The sequence below is a fragment of the Salvelinus fontinalis genome, chromosome 25 (assembly GCF_029448725.1).
Source record: "Salvelinus fontinalis isolate EN_2023a chromosome 25, ASM2944872v1, whole genome shotgun sequence".
NCBI classification, from domain to species: Eukaryota; Metazoa; Chordata; class Actinopteri; order Salmoniformes; family Salmonidae; genus Salvelinus; species Salvelinus fontinalis.
In genome coordinates this window covers 1,993,717-2,013,005 of record NC_074689.1, presented here as the reverse complement: position 1 = coordinate 2,013,005, position 19,289 = coordinate 1,993,717, and the positions used below count along the sequence as shown (strand labels likewise).

At 43.1% G+C, this 19,289-nt stretch overlaps 1 protein-coding gene across 1 annotated transcript in view; it reads right to left on the bottom strand.

The window, feature by feature from the left end:
* LOC129822742 (CYFIP-related Rac1 interactor B-like) overlaps window positions 1–3,969 on the bottom strand; it is a 63,244-nt gene extending 59,275 nt beyond the window's left edge. Inside the window, exon 1 of the mRNA XM_055881114.1 lies at window positions 3,635–3,969. The gene's annotated coding sequence lies outside the window, so the exon portion shown is untranslated. The remainder of the gene's footprint in view (window positions 1–3,634) is intronic.
* Between the last annotated feature and the right edge of the window lie 15,320 nt (window positions 3,970–19,289).

The following is a 19,289-nucleotide window of genomic DNA, read 5'->3' as shown; positions in this document are numbered from 1 at the left end:
CGGCTAGATACACGCACTACAGGGAGAGTGCGTGGAGGAGGAACAGGGCTCAGGATACGCACTGGTAGCCTAGTGCGTAGTGTAGACACTGTAGGTACTAGGCTGGGGCGGGGAGGTGGCGCCGGAAATACCGGACCGTGGAGGCGTATTGGCTCTCTTGAGCATTGAGCCTGCCCAACCTTACCTGGTTGAATGCTCCCGGTTGTCCGACCAGTGCGGGGAGGTGGAATAACCCGCACCGGCCTATGTAGGCGAACCGGGGAAACCATGCGTAAGGCAGGTGCCATGTATGCCGGCCCGAGGAGACGCACTGGAGACCAGACACGTTGAGCCGGCCTCATGACACCTGGCTCAATACCCAATCTAGCCCTGCCAGTGCGGGGAGGTGGAATAACCCGCACTGGGCTATGCACTCGTACAGGAGACACCGTGCGCTCTACTGCGTAACACGGCGCCTGCCTGTACTCCCGCTCTCCACGGTAAGCCTGGGAAGTGGGCGCAGGTCTCCTACCTGCCCTTGGCCCACTACCTCTTAGCCCCCCCCCCAAGAAATTTTTGGGAATTACTTACGGGCTTTTTGGGCTTCCGTGCCAGACGCGTTCCCTCATAGCTCCGGTTCCTCTCTCCGGTAGCCTCTGCTCTCCTCAGTGCCTCCAGCTGTTCCCATGGGAGGCGATCTCTACCAGCCAGGATCTCCTCCCATGTGTAGACACCTTTTCCGTCCAATAAATCGTCCCATGTCCATTGCTCCTTCTTCTCCTGTCCCTTACTCCGTTTATTTTTCCCTTGCCGCTTGGTCTTAGCGTGGTGGGTGATTCTGTAAAGGCTGTCTCTCTCCTCATCCTCGGACGAGGAGAGGAGAGAAGGATCATCAGACCAAAATGCAGCAGTAGGGAAATAAGCCATCTTTTTATTTACAACGACGATGATGGCAACACGAAAAACAAAACACTTACAAATTTACAAAACAAGAAAACGACGTCAACGAAACCTGAACATAAACTTACATAACTACACGTAAACTCACGGACAGGAAACAGACGACATCGAAACGAAAAGCAAAACAGTCCCGTATGGTACATACATTCGACGACACAGGAGACAATCACCCACAAACAAACAGTGAGAACGCCCTACCTAAATATGACTCTTAATTAGAGGAAAACGCAAACCACCTGCCTCTAATCAAGAGCCATACCAGGCAACCCAAAACCAACATAGAAACAGATAACATAGACTGCCCACCCAAAACACATGCCCTGACCATAAACACATAAAAAACAACATAAAACAGGTCAGGACCGTTACAAGTCTTCATATTTTCAAGCATGGTGGTGGCTGCAACATGTTATTGGTATGCTCATCGGCAAGGACTATGGAGTTTTTGGGGGGATAAAAATAAACGGAATCCAGCCACAAGCACAGGCAAAATCGTAGAGGAAAACCTGGTTTAGTATGCTTTCCAACAGAGAATTTGGGAGGTGAATTCACCTTTCAGCAGGACAATAACCTAAAACACAAGGGCAAATATTCACTGGAGTTGCTTACCAGGACAACATTGAATGTTCCCGAGTGGCCTAGTTACAGTTTTGACTCAAATCGGCTTGGAAATCTATGGCAAGACTTGAAAATTGCTGTTAAGCAATGATCAACAATCAACTTGACAGAGCTTGAAGAATATTTGAAGAATAATGGGCAAATATTGTACAATCCAGGTGTGCAAATCTCTTAGAGACTTACCCCAAAATACTCACAGCTGTACTCGGCGCCAAAGGTGCTTCTCGAAACTATTGAGTCAGGGGTGTGAATACTTATGTAATTGTCATATTTCTGTATTTCATTTTCAATACATTTGGCAAACATTTCTCAAAACATGTTTTCACTTTGTTATTATGGGGTATTGTGTGTAGACGGATAAGAAAAAAAACTGATTCATTCAATTTTGAATTCAGGCTGTAACAACAAAATGGGGAATAAATCAAGTGGTAATGAATAGTTTTTGAAGGCACTGTATACTGGGAATACAGAGTATGTAGAGTAGGCTATACTGTGTATCTTCTAAAAAAAGAAATTACTATGAAATGATGCTCCAGAATTGATTGAGACTAAACTGAAATGCATTGCAGTCACATAGATATGAGTCATCGTGCCATACAGGATGAGTAGATTGATATTCATGTGAGAGAATTTACTGGGTCAACTCAACTGAGCTCCCACTGCAGAGGGGCGTTCATGGTGATTTCACATAAAGGAGACAAACCCAGCCAGGCTGAGCAGACAGAGCAACACACATCATTGTTACTTAACTGTGGGCCTGGCTGTATATTGGTCTTATGGGATTCATCTAAAATGATCTTACTCTGGGTTAATGACCCATTAATTACAGCTATGTGATAACTCATTCACAGGGTTCCCACATAGAGGAACAACTCCCACTTTGTAACTTTAGATTCAACTTGCTGAAAATGAAAGTAAGATTAGGGCTATATGTCTCTCAGTAGTAACAGAAGTACTAACACATGGTTGACAAAGCACAGCGAGAATTCCTATATTTACAGCATCTGTTCCTACAATGGACAGGCAATGGTGTGTTAGCCCCATACAAGCGCCATGCTGGCAAAGCCTGTTTACCCTCTCGTAAGCCATGGAGACAACGTCTTAAAATGAACCACAGTGTCCCTCTCTTTAGGCTACGCTATCACAGTGCCATTCCTAAGTGAAAGGAATCATGTGGTTGTTGAGATGTGCTAGTAACTTATAATAACACTTCATTGTGGGTCTCTGTAGACAACATCTCAGATCTGTATAACATTTTAGGGAAAGTATGCTATTATAAGTAATATCACTATAGCCTACATACAGAGCACTGAGATTAAGCATGTGATATTTGTACAGCAGATGTTGACCTCAACATCATGTAAATATACCACAGCCTAGTCACATTACCAGCAAGATATTATTACACTAACTTTCTGAACATTTTCACTTGCACTTTCAGTCTATGAGACTGCAAAGGCATGGAATGGGGTTAAGAAAGGATGAAAATTATTCATATGAATGCTTATCACATCATATCCAGGTATTGGCACATAGCTCAGAAACCCAGACATACGGTAATATTTTAGCAATGTAGCTAGGCTACAATGCACTACGACGAATGTTCTGTCAACAAGATGAAGCAGCATCTGCACACAAACGTGACATGCTACATACAGGTAAAATAACGGAAACACGAGTAAATGTGGGATACAAAGTATATTGAAAGCAGGTGCTTCCACATATAAGTTTCGTTCATGGAGCAAAACAGCCTATGCATAAGGTCAGGGGGTTGAATTAATTTAGAGGAAGGAAGTTATCGATCACCACCAACAGACACATACTAAAATGTTTAGCCATATTACATGAAACAAAATGCTTATATTTTTGCAATGTTCTGGACTACTGCAGGCAATGACTTTCACACACAACGGTGAGAAAGAGAATAACACAGACCCCAATGAATGTTACTCCTGCTGTTGGCTACTCTGTCTACTCCTATCACAGCAGCACAATTACTTGGCCAACATAAATAATAACAAAACAGTATTGTGTTGGAGACTATCTAAACAAATATCATTAAAAATAAAGGTTTTACCTTGATGCTCGAAGTACGAGAAAAGGGAGTCGTCGTCCACCTGGTTGCACGATAGCAGCTCAAAGAATAACGAGTTGCTTCAGCTGTCTGCTATTTTCCGGTTAATGGAACGTCATGGAAAAATCTAAATGGGATCCTTGGGACGTCCCAACTCTGACGTCACCACATTGAAATTGACATTTAAAAACGATTAAGGCAAGGATGATTTAGTATGACGATATGTAGAAATTGCTTCACCAATATAAATCCCCGATCACGCTTGTAGACGATGTTATGGCGACATTGAGTAACTACAGAGCTCGCCAACACAGAGTTTCTAAACCCAGAAGCGCGAAATCACGAGACTTCCGGTGAAGCTTTTGAAGCAGACCAAGCAGACCCAGCTGGGGTTAGGCGTTAGAGAAGACAAACTGAAACATTCTTCCTTAGTTGTTAAATTTCTAAAAATCTAAAGATAAAACCTAGATTTGGGCTATTTTCATAAGTAGTTGATTATGTTGTTACTCCAACCGCGTGAAAGTGACAAACTGACACGTTTTCATTTTCGTCAAAAACAACTTTATATTGAAGGCTTGCCTTTGAGTTGATGACCTGCACCTGCGCAGCTCGGGGCGAGATGTCTGCGCATGCGCTTAGCTAGCCAATGGATACCTCATAGTACCCATAAAACCTAGTGGTCAAACACGAAAATGGTTACAATCGTTTTTGCACTATACATTTTTAACATAGTGAATTTGACAAACACTTCAAATTAAGTATGTGTTTGGTGGAGGCTTAACTTGGCGTGATGTTTTGATAATATATTCGCCTCTATTTACAACAAAAAAATAAAACATCTTTAGCTAGCTAGTTAGCAGAGCAGTAGATCAAAAAAGTGATTTGTATTTCTTGTTTGTATAGTATGTTGATGTGTCTATTTAAAACTTTATGGCATTTTTAAGGATGAGCATAAGAGCATTAAAAGGGGAGAAAACCACTATAAGTCTGGCCATGTGGAGTGTCTCCTAGAGATGAACGTACTTTGGTGCGAAAAGTGCAAATCCATCCCAGAACAATAGCAGACCTTGTGAAGATGCTGGAGAAAACAGGTATAAAAGTATCTATATCCACAGTAAAACGAGTCCTATATCGACATAACCTGAAAGGCCGCTCAGCAAGGAAGAAGCCGCTGCTCAAAAACCGCCATAAAAATGCCAGACTACGGTTTGCAACTGCACATGGGGACAAAGATCGTACTTTTTGGAGAAATGTCCTCTGGTCTGATGAAACAAAAATAGAACTGTTTGGCCATAATGACCATCGTTATGTTTGGAGGAAAAAGGGGGATGCTTGCAAGCTGAAGAACACCATCCCAACCGTGAAGCACAAGGGTGGCAGCATCATGTTGTGGGGGTGCTTTGCTGCAGGAGGGACTGGTGCACTTCACAAAATAGATGGCATCATGAGGTAGGAACATTATGTGGATATATTGAAGCAACATCTCAAGACATCAGTCAGGAAGTTAAAGCTTGGTCGCAAATGGGTCTTCCAAATGGACAATGACCCCAAGCATACTTCCAAAGTTGTGGCAAAATGGCTTAAGGACAACAAAGTCATGGTATTGGAGTGGCCATCACAAAGCCCTGACCTCAAGCCTATAGAAAATTTGTGGGCAGAACTGAAAAAGCGTGTGCAAGCAAGGAGACCTACAAACCTGACTCAGTTACACCAGCCCTGTCTGGGGGAATGGGACAGAATTCACCCAACCTATTGTGGGAAGCTTGTGGACGTGTAACGGATGTGAAACGGCTAGCTAGTTAGCGGGTACGCACTAATAGCGTTTCAATCAGTTACATCCCTTGCTCTGCAAAGGCCGCGGCTTTTGTGGAGCGATGGGTAACGACGCTTCGTGGGTGACTGTTGTGTGCAGAGGGTCCCTGGTTCGCGCCCGTGTCGGGGCGAGGGGACGGTCTAAAGTTATGTTACATTGATGCTGTTGACCCGGATCACTGGTTGCTGCGGAAAAAGGAGGAGGTTGAAAGGGGGGGTGAGTGTAACGGATGTGAAATGGCTAGCTAGTTAGCAGGTACGCGCTAATAGCGTTTCAATCAGTTACGTCACTTGCTCTGAAACCTAGAAGTAGGGTTTCCCCTTGCTCTGCAAGGGCTGCGGCTTTTGTGGAGCGATGGGTAACGACGCTTCGTGGGTGACTGTTGTTGATGTGTGCAGAGGGTCCCTGGTTCGCGCCCGAGGTCGGGGCGAGGGGACGTACTAAAGTTACTGTTACAGAAGGCTACCCGAAATGTTTGACCCAAGTTAAACAATTTAAAGGCAATGCCACTGGGAATGTGATGAAAGAAATAAAAGCTGAAATAAATAATTCTCTATTATTCTGACATTTCACATTCTTAAAATAAAGTTGTGATCCTAACTGACCTAAGACAGGGAATTTTTACTAGGATTAAATGTCAAGAATTGTGAAAAACTGAGTTTAAATGTATTTGGCTAAGGTGTATGTAATCTTCCGACTTCAACTGTAGATGAGTAATACAGAAACTTAGTTCTAGAATGTTGTCATTGATGAGAATGAATCTAAAATCTATTGACATTCAGAATTGACTTTGCTTCGACATCCAGTCTGTATTGTAGTTGCATGACCAGAGACAAGTCTTCAAAGGCACAGTGTTTATTTATTATGAGTGGTACATGCATTCAGTCTTGATTTATAGGATCCTTCCCACTGTATGATTAATACAGTATGTCACGGGATGCACTTCCGGGTTGGAGCGAGTAGTCGCATTTCGCTTCGCTCCACAGGTAGTATTACATTTCATTTTATTTCATTTCATTACAGTACAACGGTTTGATTTGTTTGATCTTAGCAATTTTTTTCTTAGCTAGCTACATAGCCATCTTTGTATCAAAGATAATTGTGTAGTTTAGAGTAATTATCGAGGTTAGCTAGCCAGCTATTTTCGTCCTTCTAACGTAGTCAACACTGCTAGCTAGCCAGCTAGCCAACTTCTACCGAATAGCAGCACTGTAGAAACTATTACATTACAACGGAACGACTTGATTAGTGTAGTGTTAGCTAGCTACATAGTTGTCTTTGCTGTCTTTGTATCTAAGATAATTGTGTAGTTTAGAGTAATTATCGAGGTTATCGAGGTTACCTAGCCAGTTATCGAGGTTACCTAGCCAGCTACACTTTCAAACAAAGTCAACAACGCAGCCACTGCTAGCTAGCCTACTTCACCAGCCAGCAGTACTGTATCATTTTAATCATTTTAGTCAATAAGATTTTTGCAACGTAAGCTTAACTTTCTGAACATTCGAGACGTGTAGTCCACTTGTCATTCCAATCTCCTTTGCATTAGCGTAGCCTCTTCTGTAGCCTGTCAACAATGTGTCTGTCTATCCCTGTTCTTTCCTCTCTGCACAGACCATACAAACGCTTCACACCGCGTGGCCGCTGCCACTCTAACCTGGTGGTCCCAGCGCGCACGACCCACGTGGAGTTCCAGGTCTCCGGCAGCCTCTGGAACTGCCGATCTGCGCCCAACAAGGCAGAGTTCATCTCAGCCTATGCTTCCCTCCAGTCCCTCGACTTCTTGGCACTGACGGAAACATGGATTACCACAGATAACACTGCTACTCCTACTGCTCTCTCCTCGTCTGCCCACGTGTTCTCGCACACCCCGAGAGCTTCTGGTCAGCGGGGTGGTGGCACTGGGATCCTCAACTCTCCCAAGTGGACATTCTCTCTTTCTCCCCTGACCCATCTGTCTATCGCCTCCTTTGAATTCCATGCTGTCACAGTTACCAGCCCTTTCAAGCTTAACATCCTTATCATTTATCGCCCTCCAGGTTCCCTTGGAGAGTTCATCAATGAGCTTGACGCCTTGATAAGTTCCTTTCCTGAGGATGGCTCACCTCTCACAGTTCTGGGTGACTTTAACCTCCCCACGTCTACCTTTGACTCATTCCTCTCTGCCTCCTTCTTTCCACTCCTCTCCTCTTTTGACCTCACCCTCTCACCTTCCCCCCCTACTCACAAGGCAGGCAATACACTTGACCTCATCTTTACTAGATGTTGTTCTTCCACTAATCTCATTGCAACTCCCCTCCAAGTCTCCGACCACTACCTTGTATCCTTTTCCCTCTCGCTCTCATCCAACACTTCCCACACTGCCCCTACTCGGATGGTATCGCGCCGTCCCAACCTTCGCTCTCTCTCCCCCGCTACTCTCTCCTCTTCCATCCTATCATCTCTTCCCTCTGCTCAAACCTTCTCCAACCTATCTCCTGATTCTGCCTCCTCAACCCTCCTCTCCTCCCTTTCTGCATCCTTTGACTCTCTATGTCCCCTATCCTGTTCAACCTTCCCAAGTTCTCTCACGTCACCCCGCTCCTCCGCTCTCTCCACTGGCTTCCAGTTGAAGCTCGCATCCGCTACAAGACCATGGTGCTTGCCTACGGAGCTGTGAGGGGAACGGCACCTCCGTACCTTCAGGCTCTGATCAGGCCCTACACCCAAACAAGGGCACTGCGTTCATCCACCTCTGGCCTGCTCGCCTCCCTACCTCTGAGGAAGTACAGTTCCCGCTCAGCCCAGTCAAAACTGTTCGCTGCTCTGGCACCCCAATGGCGGAACAAACTCCCTCACGACGCCAGGTCAGCGGAGTCTATCACCAATTTCCGGAGACACCTGAAACCCCACCTCTTTAAGGAATACCTAGGATAGGATAAAGTAATCCTTCTAACCCCCCCCCAATTTGTAAGTCGCTCTGGATAAGAGCGTCTGCTAAATGACTTAAATGTAAATGTAAATGTCACGTGATAAAATCCCAAGTTATCAATTAAAAGTTTATGGAAAAACTGCACTTGTCCTCATGAAAATTACTGTTTAAATATTCTACAGCTGTAATGTCATCAATTAAATCATATATAACACATTTCTTACAACAAATGCAGTTCATGGTGTTCAAAATCATGCATTGAAAGGCACGTGGCACTTAAAATCCTTCCTTTTGGCAGTTCTCTACAGGTGACCAGGCGATTCTATCTACCACGTGAATACTACCGTGGAGCTCATAAGTGTAGCCATGTGGTTGCATTAGCTATTTTTGCAGTTCACAATATTGGCTGTACGTATGTGGAATGCGAATAGAGGAAGCCAGTCATGCCCAACCAGGTGCAGTCAGTGGAGGACCTGTACCTGGCAGAAGACTACAACCCTCTGTCCCAAAAGCCCACAGAAGAGGATCTTCAGTGGCTAAGGAACAGTCTCTGGTGCAGGTTCAGTGGAATGGCATGGCTCCTTGAACCTGAGCCATAAGAACCTGACTATACCAGACATTGTTAAAAAGGGCACCTAGGGCATGCAGGCATCCTGGTTGGCATGGTGCTGCTGGTGGAGCCACAGGAGGCTATACAGCAGGCAACCGTTTGACTGAGCACCAACCACAACTGGCACACCATGAGGAGAGGAGGTTGACGGCCAGCAATTTTGTAGCAGTGGTTAGGGCCAAACGCGTTACTTCGTTGCTGCTAAAAGAAAAAGGGTCCTCCAATCACAGTCGTTGGATGGGGTGTTGTCTGTAAAGTGGGGCACAGATAATGAAGAGGGTATCAAGGCATTCAAATGGTTACAGGGATGGATGTGCAGGGGGGGGGCACTGGATCAGCGTTTTTGTCACGCCTCCTGTCAGTACCTGTTTTCAGGGAAGCCTATGGTCCAAAAATATTTCACACACACTAGGCTCCCAGAATAGGTTACATTACATACAAGTTTTGCTGAAAACAGCCAACTAAAGTAATGCATTTAATGTAGGTTCAATCACAATGGCTGGTCTGAGAACTTATATCTGTGGTGTTTCAATTATTTCTTACCCCCTTCGTCGTGTGGAGCTTCCTTTTCTGTTAAATGCAGGGCCATTTGGAACATTTGCAATAATTAGTAGTTAGCAGATATTTCCATTTAGCTCATTTTGCTGTTAGACCAGCCCATTTAAAATTGTATCATTACAGCATCATGTCACTCCTCAAACTATAATTTAGCCAGGTGAATTTGTAGATATATCTGCACAGTATGTTTATTTGTCAGCTAATTAGCCAGCCAGTTTAAGTGGAATGATTAACTGACAATATTTAAATGAATGGTCAGTGGTGGGTCTTTTTAAAAGCTGTATCACCATCTTCATCTGGACAGAAAACAAATTGTTTATCATAACACAAACCCACCTTGGACAACGTGACAAGTAGTCCCTCAACACCCAATCATAAGTCATGAGAAACAGACAACCATACTGTGCAGATATATCTTCAAATGTACTGTTATACACAATATTGTATCACATTTGATGAGCTACTGAGCTGTCCGGCCACAAGCTCGATCTGCTGTAGTCTACAACTGGACTCTTGCACTCGGATCACACTGGCACAGGCTATCCATGTACCAGAAGGCCTGAGGGATGCACCCTGTTGTACTGGAAAATAAAGAGACATGGTCAGTGGTGGATCTTTTTCAATGCTAAAACACAATCTTTATCTGGACAGAAAACACATTCTTTATTATAACACAAACCCACCTTGGACAATGTGACATGTGGTCCCTCAACACCCAATCCTCATTGTTTGTTCTTGTTTCCCAAACAGTCCGGATCTTCCTCTTCTGCCATGGTGGATGAGCACCTTTTGTGGTAAATACAGGGCCATTGTAACGGCAGCCTTCCTTCTCTTCAAAAGAAGAGGAGGTGTAGCATGGATCGGACCAACACGCAGCGTAGCCAGTGCTCAACATGTTTAATTAAACGATGAACACATACAAATACAAAATAACAAAAAGATACAGTCCTAGCTGGTGCAGAGAAAACACAGAGACAGGAAACAACCACCCACAATCCCCAACACAAAACAAGCCACCTATATATGATTCCCAATCAGAGACAACACAAAACATCTGCCTCTGATTGAGAACCATATTAGGCCAAACATAGAAACAGACAAACTAGACACACAACATAGAATGCCCACCCAGCTCACGTCCTGACCAACACTAAAACAAGCACAACACACAAGAACTATAGTCAGAACGTGACAGCCATTTCTCTTTCCCACAGGAAAATGGCACCTGCAGACCCAAGTGTTGTCACTGGGTTTCTGGTCCACCCGTCTGAAAAAGCAAAACAATAACCTTTACTAGCTAGCTAAGTTAATAACTAAAATGGTAACATACTGTATATATTAAAATTCCATAATCCACAGACTTTACTATAGTAACGGTAAAATAGACTGGTCTTTGGTCTATCTGCACATCTAAAATCCTACTATGTGGACGAGACATTTCTGCTAGGATGGAGGAATTATCTGGAATGGTCAACTAGATGATCAGGATGAGGGTACTATTTCCCAGAAGAGGTGAAGTATTGCAATGAGCTATATGACTGTACTTCTGATTCTAATTCTCAAGAGGGAAGTTAAAACCCTCAGCTATGAGGTCACTGAGGAGAACAAACAATGATAGGGGGATCGTCTGAAAGGGATAAGGATTTTGGACACTGGCCAGCAGACCATGATTTCCACTAGCCCTGGTAACATTCAGGTCCTAAATCTGTGGGATGCAATGTTTGTAAAGGCAAAATGTCACTGCTGTGTCAGGTTAGTTTTGCACATTGTCTACTAGCCCAGTCTGAAAAGTACTAGCCTCGGGCGAGCTTAATTTCTATTCCTGCTGTCATGTACAGTGCATTCGGAAAGTATTCAGATCCCTTGACTTTTTCCACATTTTGTTATGTTACAGCCTTATTCTAAAATGGACTAAATCATCCCCCCCCCCCCCCCCCCCCCCTCATCAATCTACACACAATAGCCCATAATGACAAAGCACTTTTTTTTTTTATAAACTCCATGGTTCGCTGGACAAAGCCTATGTGGAAATAAATTGTGCTTTTGTCGAGTTTTTGGGATAAACGCCGAAAATCAAGTCTGTGGGAAACACAGGCTTAGGAGATCTTATATGTTTTGTTCGATGAGATAATCTTCATCAGCTTTTTGTGAATTTTAAAGCATGTAGAGAGTGAACGTTATTTATAATAAGGGTTACATGGAGAAAATCAGACCTCTCCAAAATGAAAATGTAAATGAATGGCCCTCCCTTCAGCAAAATATATTTTACCTAAACCCTCCCTGAGCACTTGAAAAAACAAACATGTGACCCTCCCATATCCCCAAAATAATAATTAAAACAATTTAGTGGATAGCAGTTTACCCTCACTCCTTGGACAGACCAGAGCCTTAGATACACGGTTTTAGAAACTGTTCTTCATCCTGTAAGCACTACAAAGTATGTGACAAATAAAAACATTGATTTGATTTGTTTGACCCACGCGAACGTGACCAAAGACATGACTGAAACAGAACCAACTTGCTACGATTCATGTATACACTCGGTGGCCAGTTTATTAGGTACATCCAGAACAGCCTGAATTCTTCAGGTTATGGACACTTTGCTCAATTGTTATCAAGGGACCTAACATGTGCCAGGAAAACATTCCCTACACCATTACACCCCCGCCACCAGTCTGTACCATTGACACCAGGAAGGATGGAGCCATGGACTCATGCACCAACGATCATACCATTCTCAAAATCGCTTAGGTCACTCGAATTGCCCATTCTAACTTTCAATCGAACAGTAACTGAATGTCTCAATGCCTCTCTGTCTGCTTTACATAACCAGCCACGGCCACGTACCTATTAAACTGGCCACTGAGTGTATACAAATTAATGTGATATTTGATGCTCTCTCTCACTAGTTGATTCTACAATGTAGGCCTACACACATGATTTCAGTTTGTGTGATTGTGTAATATGGTGGTTGGAGACATGTTTATTCGACATTATAAACAAACCTTACTGTTACTGCTCGACGTTCTGTCACAGATGCACCGCTCCCGACTTCACTCCTCAACTTTCTTCAACACAGTTGGTTGCTTTCGCCTTACCATTCAAACGTGAGAGGTTGGAATAATAACATGTTCAGCTACTTAAGATGTTGGCTCAAATCTAGGTTGTGCCTTTAGATTTCAAGGAAATGAACTAAAGAAGAATTGTTCACTTCTCTCATTGACTTCTCAAACCCCGGTCTGAGATTCCTAAAAACGGCACTTGATACAGCTACTACCGGAAGTGACTTTTAGTAGCAGATTAGGAGAGCATTTTCGCTAACACTAACCCTTTTCCTAACCTTAACCGTATATCCTAACCTGCTATGTTAATTATCCTCTGCTCAATGAGTGAAGTGAACAATCTGTTGCGTAAGTTCTGCTATCCTGCTACGAAAAAGTCACTTCCGGTTTTAGCTGTATCAAAGAGAAGTGTTTTAGGGAAAATTGTCTGGTCTGCCAAGTCTGCTTCGCAAACATTCCGGGATGTCCCAAGATGTTGGGCTACACCTCCCACTTTGGTCTGGATGTGTCCATGTGTAGTTCATACATTCAGACATACATTCAATGTGCAGTTCATTCCGTGGCCTCCAACTTCTCTTAAATGTAAGTAAAACTAAATGCATGCTCTTCAACTGATCGCTACCAGCACCTGCCCGCCCGTCCAGCATCACTACTCTGGACGGTTCTAACTTAGAATATGTGGACATCTACAAATACCTAGGTGTCTGGTTAGACTGTAAACTCTCCTTCCAGACTCACATTAAGCATCTCCAATCCAAAATTAAATCTAGAATCGGCATCCTATTTCGCAACAAAGCATCCTTCACTCATGCTGCCAAACAGCATGAGTGGCGGCAGGGTAGCCTAGTGGTTAGAGCGTTGGGCTAGTAACCGAAAGGTTGCAAGTTCAAATCCCTGAGCTGACAAGTTACATATCTGTCGTTCTGCCCCTGAACAAGGCAGTTAACCCACTGTTCCTAGGCCGTCATTGAAAATAAGAGTTTGTTCTTAGCTGACTTGCCTAGTTAAAAATAAATAAAAAAAGGTTAAATGTAAGTCGCTCTGGATAAGAGCGTCTGCTAAATGATGTAAACAAACAAACATACCCTTGTAAAACTGACCATCCTACCGAACCTTGACTTCTGCGATGTAATTTACAAAATAGCCTCCAACACTACTCAGCAAATTGGATGCAGTCTATCACAGTGCCATCCGTTTTGGCACCAAAGCCCCATATACTACCCACCACTGTGACCTGTATGTTCTCGTTGGCTGGCCCTCGCTACATATTCGTCGCCAAACCCACTGGCTCCAGGTCATTTATAAGTCTTTGCTAGGTAAAGCCCCGCCTTATCTCAGCTCACTGGTCACCATAGCAGCACCCACCCTTAGCACGCGCTCCATCAATTATATTTCACTGGTCACCCCCAAAGCCAATTCCTACTCTGTCCGCCTTTCCTTCCAGTTCTCTGCTGCCAATGACTGGAACAAATTGCAAAAATCACTGAAGCTGGAGACTTATATCTCCCTCACTAACTTTAAGCGTCAGCTGTCAGAGCAGCTCACAGATCACTGCACCTGTACACAGCCCATCTGTAAATAGCTCATCCAACTACCTCATCCCCATACTGTTTTTTTTTTTTTTTTTGCTCCTTTGCATCCCAGTATCTTTACTTGCACATTCATTTTCTGCACATCTATCACTTCAGTGTTTAATTGCTAAATTGTAATTATTTTGCCACTATGGCCTATTTATTGCCTTACCTCCCTTATCTTAACTCATTTGCACACACTGTATATAGCCTTTTTTCTATTGTGCTATTGACTGTATGTTTGTTTATTCCGTGTATAACTCTGTGTTGTTGTTTGTGTCGCACTGCTTTGCTTTATCTTGGCCAACTCGCAGTTGTAAATGAGAAATTGTTCTCAACTAGCCTACCTGTTTAAATAAAGGTGAAATAAAAAAACGTGCATAATCTATATGAGCAGAATTACTGTTTTATCGCAATTTGCCATGAAATCCTTAATTTGAAAGAGACTATTTTTCTGGAAGCTGTGTTGCGACATTGTCCCTACATTTCCCACCATTTGAGTGACAGCTAGAAAGAGGCACATCATGCACATACAGCAGAGCAATGTTGTGGTGCACATACAGTGGCTTGCGAAAGTATTCACCCCCCTTGGCATTTTTCCTATTGTGTTGCCTTACAACCTGGAATTAAAATGGATGTTTGGGGGGGTTTTATCATTTGATTTACACAACATGCCTACTACTTTGAAGATGCAAAATATGTTTTATTGTGAAACAAACAAGAAATAAGACAAAAAAACTGAAAACTTCAGCGTGCATAACTATTCACCCCCCCAAAGTCAATACTTTGTAGAGCCACCTTTTGCAGCAATTACTGCTGCTAGTATATTGGGGTATGTCTCTATAAGCTTGGCACATCTAGCCACTGGGATTTTTACCCGTTCTTCAAGGCAAAACTGCTCCAACTCCTTCAAGTTGGATGGGTTCCACTGGTGTTCAGAAATCTTTAAGTCATACCACATATTCTCAATTGGATTGAGGTCTAGGCTTTGACTAGGCCATTCCCAGACATTTAAATGTTTCCCCTTAAACCACTCAAGTGTTGCTTTAGCAGTATGCTTAGGGTCATTGTCCTGCTGGAAGATGAACCTCCGTCCCAGTCTCAAATCTCTGGAAGACTGAAACAGGTTTCCCTCAAGAATTTCCCTGTATTTAGCGCCATCCATCATTCCTTCAATTCTGACCAGTTTCCCAGTCCCTGCCAATGAAAAACATCCCCACAGCATGATGCTGCCACCACCATGCTTCACTGTGGGGATGGTGTTCTCGGGGCGTTGAGAGGTGTTGGGTTTGCGCCAGACATAGTGTCTTCCTTGTTGGCCAAAAAGCTGAATTTTAGTCTCATCTGACCTGCTGGACTCTGATCTGGTTTTGACCTTTTGCCTGTCCACGACCATTCTCTTGACTACTCCTTTTGGATTAATACACATTGTAAGACTCCAACCATCTTCCTCCTGTGGCTGCATCTGGGTCTCGCCTTGTATCATGATACTTCCATATGTTTGGGGAGTCTCATACATGCCTTTTGGCGAACACCAAACATGTTTGCTTATTTTTTTCTGGCCACTCTTCCGTAAAGCCCAGCTCTGTGTAGTGTACGGCTTAAAGTGGTCCTATGGACAGATACTCTAATCTTTGTAGCTCCACAGGGAGATCCATGCTATCATGGCTCTGTATAGTAATGTGCGTTGCCTTGAATTTATTCTGGACCTGAGGACTGTGAAAAGACCCCTGGTGGCTTGTCTCATAGGGTAAGTGTATGTGTCAGTGCTGTGTGTAAGTTGACTATGCAAACAATTTGGAATTTCCAACACATTAATGTTTCTTATAAAAACAAGAAGCGATGCAGTCAGTCCTTCCTCAACTGTTAGCCAAGAGGGACTGGCATGCATAGTATTGATATTAGCCCCCTGATTATAATGAAGAGAAAAACATGCCGCTCTGTTCTGGACCAGCTGCAGCTTAACTAGGTCCTTCTTTGCAGCACTTGACCATATGACTGGACAATAATCAAGATGAGATCAAACTAGAGCCTTTCGTATTGTATTTAGTCAAACACAATTTTATCCAACAGTTTTCTGGGAGCTAGCCTGAGGACAAACACTTTCCTTTAAGTTCAGATTAAAGATATGACAGATAGAGTCAGCTAACATCCTCAGTAGCTTTCTATCTACAATAACTCGGCAATGCCAGAAGGTTTGTCATTATTGATAGATAACAATAATTTCCCCACCTCTTCACAAAAACCACCCTAATTTTACAAAATTCAAACTTAATATTTTTCTTTCATTATTAGTTTTTTGATGCATGAAGACGATGGCTCACTGTTCATGGTTGGCATTTCCTTCTTAAGTTTGCCCACTTTGCCAATGAAGTAATTATTAAAATGAAATAATAACAATATCAAATGCTCGGTTTGAACATTAACACGCATCGCTTGTGGTACAGTTTTGGAAGCATAAGGACCTTATCTTTCAAATCAGTGAGAATTTTTTTTAAAAACAAAATGTTTAATTGATACAAATCTTATAGTGTTAGGGTTCCCACACGGGCCTATATTTCCATGATACAGCGCTTGTTAATGGAAAACAGATGGAAGACGGACTACCTGTGCTAATTAACTATCTGCGTTTCCGAACACCCTTGTGTAAACGAAGACAAACGCCACAAACATGTCGCTGAAAAATACTGTGCACGGCAGAGGAGGCTGGTGTGAGGCGCTATAGGAGGACATGCTCATTGTAAAGACTGGAATGGAATTAATGGAACGGTATCAAACATATGGAAATGACATGTTTGACTACGTTCCATTTATTCCATTCCAGCCATTACAATGAGCGAATCAGTGTTTAGTTTGCATTTGTGAAATTATTTTGATGTGATATGAAAGTATAGGATTTTATGTTTCTAGAACCGTACAGCAATTGAGAATTGATTCGTGTTTAGATGGAGCATTTGGCTGTTTTGGGTTCCAGAGCCAATTCGCCTTTAAACAGAACATGTAAGGTCCTTGGACTATAAGGAGTAACGTTAGAGCCTCTAGTCCATTATTGGGCTAGATGAAATGTAATGATTTCTGTTTGACAATGTAGCGATCTCTGTTTGAAGGGGCTGTTTGTTTATGTCTGTTGTCATGGTAATCACATTCCCTAAGGCTGCCCGCTAGCAAGAAATCTCTTGGTCGTGTTCCGCTGCTCAGATGTTGCATGCATCATGCATCAACCAATGGTTGCGTGCCACGTTATCGACTGTCATCGACTGAAAGATTGCTACAACATACACTACCATTCAAAAGTTTGGGGTCACTTAGAAATGTCCTTGTTTTGGAAAGATTTTTTTTTTTTTTGTACATTAAAATAACATCAAATTGATCAGAAATACAGTGTAGACATTGTTAATGTTGTAAATGACTATTATAGTCAGAAATGGGAGATTTTTTTATGGAATATCTACATAGGCGTACAGAGGCCCATTATCAGCAACCATCACTCCTGTGTTCCAATGGCACGTTGTGTTAGCTAATCCAAGTTCATCATTTTAAAAGGCTAATCGATCATTAGAAAACCCTTTTGCAATTGTTAACTGTTGTTCTGATTAAAGAAGCAATAAAACTGTCCTTCTTTAGACTAGTTGAGTATCTGGAGCATCAGCATGTGTGGGTTTGATTACAGGCTCAAAATGGCCAGAAACAAAGACCTTTATTCTGAAACTCATCAGTCTATTCTTGTTCTGCAAAATGAAGGATATTCTATGTGAGAAATTGCCAAGAAACTGAAGATCTCGTACAACGCTTGTGTACTACTCCCTTCACAGAACAGTGCAAACGCTCTCTAACCAGAATAGAAAGAGGAGTGGGAGGCCCCAGTGCACAACTGAGCAAGAGGACAAGTACATTAGTGTCTAGTTTGAGAAACAGATGCCTCACAAGTCCTCAACCTGCAGCTTCATTAAATAGTACCCACAAAACACCAGTCTCAACATCAAGAGTGAAGCGCGCGACTCCGGGATGCTGGCCTCCAAAGTTATTGCACATGCACACTTCAGAGTAGTGCGCATGTGCAATAACTTTGAACTTTGTAGTGTTGTACGAGAAGACTGCAGCCCAGGTAAGGAACAAATAGCAAGCAAACGAATTGGAGCAACATCAGTTACATGTCCTTGAGCAACTGCAATTGTAGCTGATTTAATTTAATTTATCCTCCTACAGATGGTTAACAGCTCTTTCAGATATCCCTGGGAGAGGGAGTGAGGAATAACCATTGACATTTCATTGTTGAAATTCAACACCCACAAATACACTGTTACGATAATTGATGCTCCAGGCCATCGCGATTTCATCAAGAACATGATCACTGGGACATCACAGGTAGGCTACCATGGACAGCTTATCTGCCTATGGGGGTTTGCAGTTTAGGCCAGGGATGGGGAAACTCCAGTCCTCGGGAGCTGGTGTGGTTTCACACTTTTTCCCATGGCTAGCAAACATAGCTGGTTAAAGTAATTGCATTCTAAACTGAAGATGTTGATTATTGGAGTCGGGTGTGTTGGCTGGGGCAAAAGTGACACCAATCAGTCCCCATAGGACTAGTTGTCTATCCCTAGTTTAGGGCAATGCGACTGATTGGTCTTGGTGGTAACCTAATCTTGTGCCTTTGTTCATCATCCATTTCAGGCTGATGTTGCCCTTCTGGTGGTGTCTGCTGCCAGAGGGGAGTTCGAGGCCGGTATGGCCAGACCAGGGAGCATGCCTTGCTCACCTACACGCTCGGTGTCAAACAAATAATTGTTGCAGTGAACAAGTTGGATGTGACTGAGCCACCAAACAGCCAGAAACACTTTGACGAAGTGATCCAAAGCGTGAGCATTTCCCTCAAGAATCAGCTCTGATCCCACTGCTGTGTGTAATTCGTTCCAATCTCGGGCTGGACCGGGGTCACGCATATTCTCCCATCTCAGAAAGTGAGAGAATTTTGATTTAATTTATTAAGATGTCTGCTGTGTAGATGTCATTGTTCAAAGGCTGGATAGTCTCTGTTTCTGTACATGCTGTTCTCGTTTTGCATTAGTAGAATTAAGGCAGCTGGGTTGGTGACACTTATTCTTACTATTGGCATATGAAGAAGGCAAGTGATTCAAA